The sequence below is a fragment of the Chiloscyllium plagiosum genome, chromosome 3, assembly GCF_004010195.1.
Source record: "Chiloscyllium plagiosum isolate BGI_BamShark_2017 chromosome 3, ASM401019v2, whole genome shotgun sequence".
Classification (NCBI taxonomy): domain Eukaryota; kingdom Metazoa; phylum Chordata; class Chondrichthyes; order Orectolobiformes; family Hemiscylliidae; genus Chiloscyllium; species Chiloscyllium plagiosum.
The window spans coordinates 74560309-74569064 of NC_057712.1; positions in this window are offsets into that span (position 1 = coordinate 74560309).

The window sequence follows — 8756 nt, forward strand, 5'->3', positions numbered from 1 at the left end:
ACCTTATCAAACGCCTTGCTGAAATCCATATACACCACATCAACTGGTTTACTCTCATCTACCTGTTTGGTCACCTTCTCAAAGAACTCAATAAGGTTTGTGAGGCACGACCTACCCTTCACAAAACCATGCTGACTATCCCTAATCAAATTATTATTTTCTAGATGATTGTAAATCCTATTTCTTATAACCTTTTCCAACACTTTACCAGCAACTGAAGTAAAGCTCACTGGTCTATAATTACCAGGATTGTCTCTACTCCCCTTCTTGAACAGGGGAGCCACATTTGCTATCCTCCAGTCTTCTGGCACTGTTCCTGTAGACAATGACGATTTAAAGATCAATGCCAAAGGCTCGGCAATCTCCTCCCTGGCTTCCCAGAGGATCCTAGGATAAATCCCATCCAGCCCAGATGTCTTAAATATCTTCACACTCTGCAGGATTTCTAATACCTCTTCCTTGTGAACCTCAATCCCACCTAGTCTAGTAGCCTGTATCTCAGTAATCTCCTTGACAGCATTGTCATTTTCTAGAGTGAATGCTGTTGAAAAATATTCATTTAGTGCTTCCCCATCTCCTCTGACTCCACACATAACTTCCCACTACTATCCTTGATTGACCCTAATCTTACTCTTGTCATTCTTTTATTCCTTAAATACCTATAGAAAGCCTTAGGGTTTACCCTGATCCTATCTGCCAACAACCTTTCATGTCTCCTCCTGGCTCTTCTGAGCTCTCTCTTTAGGTCTTTCTTGGCTACCTTGTAACTCTCAAGCGCCCTAACTGAACCTTCACATCTCATCCTAACATAAGCCTTCTTCTTCCTCTTGACCAGAGATTCCACTTCCTTCGTAAACCATGGTTCCCGCGCTCTAAAGCTTCCTCCCTGCCTGGCAGGTACATACTTATCTAGGACACACAGTAACTTTTCCTTGAAAAAGCTCCACATTTCTAATGTGCCTATCCTTTGCAGTTTCCTTCTCCATCCTATGCTTCCTAGATCTTGCCTAATCGCATCATAATTGCCTTTCCCCAGTGTGGTGTAAAATTATGTCCCAATACATGTGTGAATCATAATGTAACACATGTATTGGGCCAAGCAGTGGAATGTGGTGAAACGGTTAAAAATTATGTCCCAATACATGTGTGAATCTAACCGGAATGGAGGTGTTGCTTAGTCCCGTGTGAATCTTATTACACACCTCCCCGTGTGAATCTTCTTATCTGTATGTAACCAGAATGGAATGTGTTTTTTAGCCTTGCTCTGCTGTTCACATGAATGTTTATATCTGGAAAAGAGTATATCAGCTGGAAAAGTCTCCAGTTCGGTGAGTCTGCTCCGGGGTTACGTTTAACCGCCGAGCGTGGGTTGTTGGCAACCGCTCTACGAGAACTGACGGCTCCCAGTTCCGGTAACATGTAGAGTGAGTATAAGCCAGACCCGTTGGTTGTGGCGACGCTGCGGGGAATAAAATGCCCATATTCTAGCAGACTCGCCTCTTGGTCATTTGTTCTGTGTCAGACTACTCTCCTACGAACCTGACCTTGAGAATGTTTTAAAACACCCAGCTGTAACTCTAGCCCAGTGGTATACACCCAGCCCTTTCTATCACTAAAGTAAACATAACAGAATTGTGATCGCTATCACATGCTTCCTAGATCTTGCCTAATCGCATCATAATTGCCTTTCCCCAGCTGTAACTCTAGCCCAGTGGTATACACCCAGCCCTTTCTATCACTAAAGTAAACATAACAGAATTGTGATCGCTATCACCAAAGTGCTCACCTACTTCCAAATCTAACACCTGGCCAGGCTTATTACCTAGTACCAAATCTAATGTGGCTTCGCCCCTTGTTGGCCTGTCTACATACTGTGTCAGGAAGCCTTCCTGCACACACTGGACAGAAAATGATCCATCTATAGTACTTGTACTATAGTGTTCCCAGTCAATATTTGGAAAGTTGAAGTCCCCCATGACAACTACCCTGTCTCTCTCACTCTTATCGAGAATCATCTTTGCTATCCTTTCCTCGACATCTCTGGAACTATTCAGAGGCTTATAGAAAACTCCCAACAGGGTGACCTCTCCTTTCCTGTTTCTAACTTCAGCCCATACTACCTCAGTTGACGAGTCCCCAAACATCCTTTCTGCAACTGTAATACTGTCCTTGACAAACAATGCCACACCTCCCCCTCTTTTACCATCTTCTCTGGTCTTACTGAAACATCTAAATCCTGGAACCTGCAACAACCATTCCTGTCCCTGCTTTAACCATGTCTCCAAAATGGCCACAACAGCGAGGTCCCAGGTACCAACCCATGCTGTAAGTTCACCCACCTTATTCTGGATGTTCCTGGCGTTGAAGTAGACACACTTCAAACCAACTTCTTGCTTGATTTTGGACCTCCATACTTTCAACCTTTTCTATACTTGAACTACAATTTTGGTTCCCATCCCCCTGCTGGATTAGTTTAAACCCACCCAATAGCCTTAGCGAATATCCCCCCCCCCCCTCCCAGGATATTGGTACCCCTCTGGTTCAGATGAAGACCATCCTGCTTGTAGAGGTCCCACCTACCTCAGAAAGGTCCCACCTACCTTATCCAAGAATCCAAAATCCTCCCTCCTGCATCATCCCTGTAGCCAGGTTTACAATCTGATATTATTTAAAACCTTACCACTTTAATATGGTATAAATTAGGAATATTTACCATCTGAGCCTACAGTTTGACCAGACTTCAGTGTTCATATTTCTCAGGGGCTGTTATTACAGCTAAGTCAGTTATGAATGTTTGGCTGAGTTACCAAAACCACTTATCTCAGTAGAGGTGAGGATGAATTCACATTTTGATGGGCAGTTTTAAGCAGCTATTGAAAGATTCTTCACTCTCTACCTCGCACTCATTCTCTCCCTGCCATACACCCACCTCCCACCAAGGCTCGTGTTCTGGTGCTCTCGCTATTGCTTGCAAGATCTTCCATCACTCGTTTTTACCCACTCACAACCTCTCTCTCCACGAACTGTGCATGCCCTCCGTGCTGTCTTTTCATTCCCTCAGATCATCTCACCAACTTTCCAACATTTTTCTACAATCTGCACCATGGCTAACAGCTGTGCCACCCACTTTCATCTCAGTCAGACCTTCCCTTTCTCTCATTACAAGAGAAATCAGAGCACAACAGTGCAGGGTGAGTTCTTAATGGTGGAGCGGAGTCTGACATTCAGCTTCTCAACCCCTGTGGAGGAGAGAATCTCGTACCTCACATGAGACTGAGAGCACTCCTGAGGCGATGCTAGGACAGTCATGTTGCATCAACTGAGTAAGTGCCACTCTTCATTCTACTGCAACTCTCACAGTAACTCCACTGTCACTCTCACTCATTGAGAGTGAGGTGGCACACCACGTCTAATCACTGACCGTGACCCCTTCTGTCTTGTGTCTTGCAAGCAAATCTACCTCCTCTTTGGTGAAATGCCCAGCTCCCCAAGATGTTAGATCTCCTGGATCTCTGAGGACAAGTGTAGTGAGACTTCAGAGGAAGCATCGACATAGCTGCCTCCTGACCCCCACACTCGCTCCAGGACTAGTTTAGATACCAATACCTTGGTGGGGATGTGAGGCTTTGACAGTGTGTAAGCATAATCCGGTGGGTCACCTCTGCAGCTGGCTAAGGACAAAATGCCCCTGCCCACTGGCATTCAGAGGACTGTGGAAGAACAGACACCCCCTCAGCCGCAGGATCCGGTGGTGTTAGTAATCAGAGGGTTTGTCCACATGCAAGCGAGGAGCAGGTATTTGGGACACAATGGGTCCCACTGCCCAGAAGCTGCAGCAGTGTAGCAAGCCATGTGAGCACAGACAAATTAGCAGCTGCAGTTCCCTGCCCTGAAAACTAACTTGCCAAGTTCTGTTCCCACAGTTAACAGAAGGCACTGCCACCCCCACATGCCCCTTCCCCCAACCAACCAACATTCCCCATAATTTCTGTGATGGATCAGACACACTTATCCAGCCCCCTCAGCATTCTGACTGATCAGTTCTGATGCCTGACTGGTCACTTCCCACACTACATTACCCCTATCCTTGGACTGACTGTGACCTACTTCCTCGACTAGAGGAATGTGTCCCCTGACCAATATCAGAGGCTGCTCCTGACTGACTGATGGATGCCTCCATTGGCTTTGGTGACAGCTACTCTCCTAAATGTTTGGCTGCTTGCTTGTTGTACATGGAGTGTGTCTGCCACATAAAGGCAATGTCACATGCTGCAGGTTTGAGATTGATGTAAATCATTGCCATTCAGCAAGATGTATGCCCTCTTGACTGCTGACCAGCAAGACAAGCTGCCTGGTTGTAGTATCATAGAATTATATAGAGCAGAAGAGGTCCTTTGTGTCTATATCACCAAAAATATCCTACTACTTACACTCGTCCCACCTTCCCACAATAGGCCCATAGACTGGATAGCGAAGAATGTTACCCCAGATTACAACAGGCTCTTGATCAGATGGGCAAATGGGCTGAGACATGGCAGATGGAGTTTAATTCAGATAAATGCGAGGTGCTGCATTTTGAGAAAATTAATCTTAGCAGGACATATACATGCAATGTTAAGGTCCCTGGGAGTGTTGCTGAACAAAGAGACCTTGGATTGCAGGTTCATTGCTCCTTGAAAGTGGAGTCGCAGGTAGATAGGATAGTGAAGAAGGCATTTAGTATGCTTTCCTTTATTGGTCAGAGTATTGAGTACAGGAGTCAGGACGTCATGTTGTGGCTGTACAAGACATTGGTTAGGTCACTGTTGGAATATTGCGTGCAATTCTGGTCTCCTTCCTATCGGAAAGTGTTTAAAAAAGATTTAGAAGGATGTAGCCAAGGTTGGAGGATTTGAGCTATAGGGAGAGGCTGGGGCTGTTTTCCCTCGAGCGTCGGAGGCTGAGGGGTGACCTTACAAAGGTTTATAAAATCATGAGGGGCATGGATAAGATAAATAGACAAAGTCTTTTCCCTGGGGTAGAGGAGCCCAGAACTAGAGGGCATAGGTTTAGGGTGAGAGGGGAAAGATATAAAAGAGACCTGAGGGGCAGCCTTTTCATGCAGAGGGTGGTACGTGTATGGAATGAGCTGCCAGAGGAAGTAGTGGAGACTAGTATAATTGCAACATTTAAAATAAATTTGGATGTGTATATGAATAGGAAGGGTTTGGAGAGATATAGGCCGGGTGCTGGCAGGTGGGACTAGATTGGGTTGGGATATCTGGTCGGCATGGACAAGTTGGACTGAAGGGTCGGATTCTATGCTGTACATCTCTAAGACATGAATATTATTGTATTTTGAGTGCTTGCTGAGTTCTTTTTAAAGGTTGTCAGGTTTCCAGCCTCAACTACCCTACCATGCAGTGCATTTCAGATTCCCATCACCTCTGGGTGAATGTGCTTTTCCTCAAATCCCCTTAAAGCTCTTACCTTTCATTTTAAAATTATACCCCCTCATTGTTGACTCTTCACTTAAGGGGAACAGCTGCTGTTTATTCATCCTCTCCATGCCGTTCATAGTCTTATACACATCTATCAGGCCCTGCTCAACGTTGTCTGCTGTAAAATAAAATCAGTCCAAGCATATTGAGCCTCTTTTTATATCTGAAATACTCTATCTCATGCAACATTATGACTAACCTCCTCTGTACCCTCTCCAGTGCCATCACATCCTTCCTATAGTGTGGTGACCAGAACTGCACACAGACTCCAGGTGAGGCAGAACCATAATTCTGTACAGCTCCAACATTATCTCCCTGCTCTTATAATTTATGTCATAACTGATAAAGGCAACTGTCCTGTATACTTTCTTAATTACACCATTAACCTATCCTGTCATTTACAGGGATCTATGGACAAGCACCCAAGATCCCTCTGATCCTCTGTGCTTCCTAGTGTGCTGCCAGTTATTGAGTATTCCCTTTTCTTGTTACTTCTTCCAATGTGTATCACCTCACATTTATCAGGGTTAAATTCCATCATCCACAGATCTGATCATCTGGCTGTGTCTGCATTAATTGATAAGGCAAGACACTGACTGTGCGAGAATGTGGATTGAACCTATGTGAATGAGCACTAACAGAGCGAGCAAGCAGCACTGATGTGCAGCCTGTTCCAATCCATGAGCTGGGTGCCTTTTCTTATGTACAAAGTGTTCCTGCAACACCTTATTAACACGGGTTGCCATGTGCCCTGCAATGCTACTAAAGCATATTGCCAATGTATTAGAGGTGTCATAGACCTTCTGAAGGATTGATAGACAGACACTGGTTGCCAATGGATAAAGGATGTGTGTAGTTAGTACCCATCCATCATACCCTGAGCTGCAGTTTGGTTATATGCAACATGAAGGTCACTCAAAGCAAGGTACGTTCTTCTATTTCCATGTTGATTTTCTTTGATGTCTAGTAAGACCAAAATCTAAAATATCAATGATAAGAGTTTTGCCATAAGGAAGTATTTGACAGATAATTTATAGATAACTGACAGTTGCAACATTATGGATTCTCCATTTGTCTTGATGTAATATTATGGAAATTGGCAGTTGAATAGCAATAAGCACTTCTGGCTCAATAAGGCTGTACTTTGAACCTCCCATATAGTGGGTTGAAAATATTGGAGTGATGCTTGCTTGTGACTTTGTAAATGAACCCTTTTCACATGAAACAAATCGCAAATGTTCACGAGTTATTGTTCTTTAATTTGCTTAATATTGCACATATTAATATCATCATTTGCAAATAAACTGATCATCAATATTACTTCACGAACTGATTTATGACTAGAAAAAATGCAAGCCTCACTACACATCAAGAAAACGGGTACAGTGATCAGAGTTGACCTACCACACTGTTGTTTGTAGAGAGGATATTCTGACAGCAAGTTTTAAAAAAAAAACACAAGAGCAGATTGTCTGACATGGAGGAACTACATGTTGAAAATATGAACTGTGTCTTGGTAAAATGTTTTTTCCCTCCTTTCTCTTAATTGCAGCATCTGCATATATAACTTATGATTAGTACTGATGTATTTTACAGGGTGAAGTTTTTAAGACAACAGCCAACACAAACATTCAGTCCAACAGATTCAAAGTGAAGTCAGTGAAACCTTAAAAAACCAAAGGCACAGCTGGAGAAAATCAATAATAATTGCTTCAGGTGACATTATACTTTGAACACATTGTTATAGAAGCTTAAGGGTTTGGATCACTCAGTGTTGATTGGAACTTAAGAGGCTCACTTAATGCTGGAATAAGGAAAGTCGTACTTCCTGTCTGATTAGTGTCAAAGATAACTGTGAAACCCTAGCTACAGCTCCTTTCTATAAGTAGGAGAACTGAATAGGTCCCTGATAAATCTAGCCGTTGGCAAGTAATTTCAAACATCAAATGGTTAGCCTTCATGCTCAGTATATGTTTTCTATGCTAAATACGAGGATATTTAGTTAAAAGCAACCAAGTACCATTCAATGAAACACAAACTGTCCAACAAGACATTGAAACTTGGAGACAACAGGGTTGTTTACATTTTCATAACAGAACAGCAGTCCTGTTACTACCAAGTGCCAATGCAGTTGGCATGTAATTTACAGACAAATGGAAATTTTCAAATACTAGTATGTTGATTTAAATACATTGCAAGTAATTTGAAGATTGGTATATTGCAAACATTGTGATAGACAAAGAAAATGCTTCACTCAGATATTATTGAGAGGATACAAACTGTTTACTATCAATTAAACAGAGCAAAAATAAGAGAGCTTTGTTGTGAAACTGTTTTTAAGAATAATATAAAAGGATATTTACAGAAAAAGCTTGTGGCATGCAGGATACTTTGGATAGTTTCTCTGATGAAGAAACAGTTTTATCAATTTTTACATTAGGGAAGAGCCATGTGTCACTGAAGTAGCACACTGGAAACAAGCCCAGCTATTCCTGGAGTTATCACAAAAGATTTTATAAATATATGCAAAATTCCCCAATTCACATGGTTTTCAGATGAAGGTTTGTAGAAGCAATATACTAGGTTTTTTTTTAAAAAAACAGAAGAAGAATTACTATTTATTACAAGTAATGAAAATCTAACTACAGGTAAGCAGTTATAAATCATCAGCATTTAACTCTACTAATTAAAACTTTAATACTTTATAAACTCTCCTTTGTACAACAGATACATAGATGGGGGAAACATGTGGATGGAGGGGATGAATTGGAAATGCTTCCACTGGTATTCAAGAGGTACATAGTGGCTGGTTCACTTGCAAAATATCCTGTTTTTCACTTAAAATTCACCACTTACAGCTGAAGGAACAATGAACTGGGTTTCTTTAAGTTTTCTATTTATTTTGCCTTCAGAAAATAACAAGTTTTCTACATTGGTGGAGATCAAGTTCTTTCGCTGTAACTTGTTCCAACCTCTGAGCTACCAGAGAATCAATCACATGGTTGTTAGCAAGAAACAGGCTTGTCATCAATAACTGGTCACTAATCCATAGACCAATCAACTTCTTGTTGCTCAACAAGAGCTGCATCTGTTCACAAAACCTCTTAGCTCCTGTTTGCCTGCAAACCACTTCAGTTATTGCTTGTTCAAACAGCTCTTTGTGATACTTGACATGGGTACCAGGTTGCTTGGCTTTCAAAATGAGGCCATTCTTTCCAAACACAGATTTTAAATGAATTCTTTCTCATTTCAGTCCACAACTTTTAAAAGCATGAA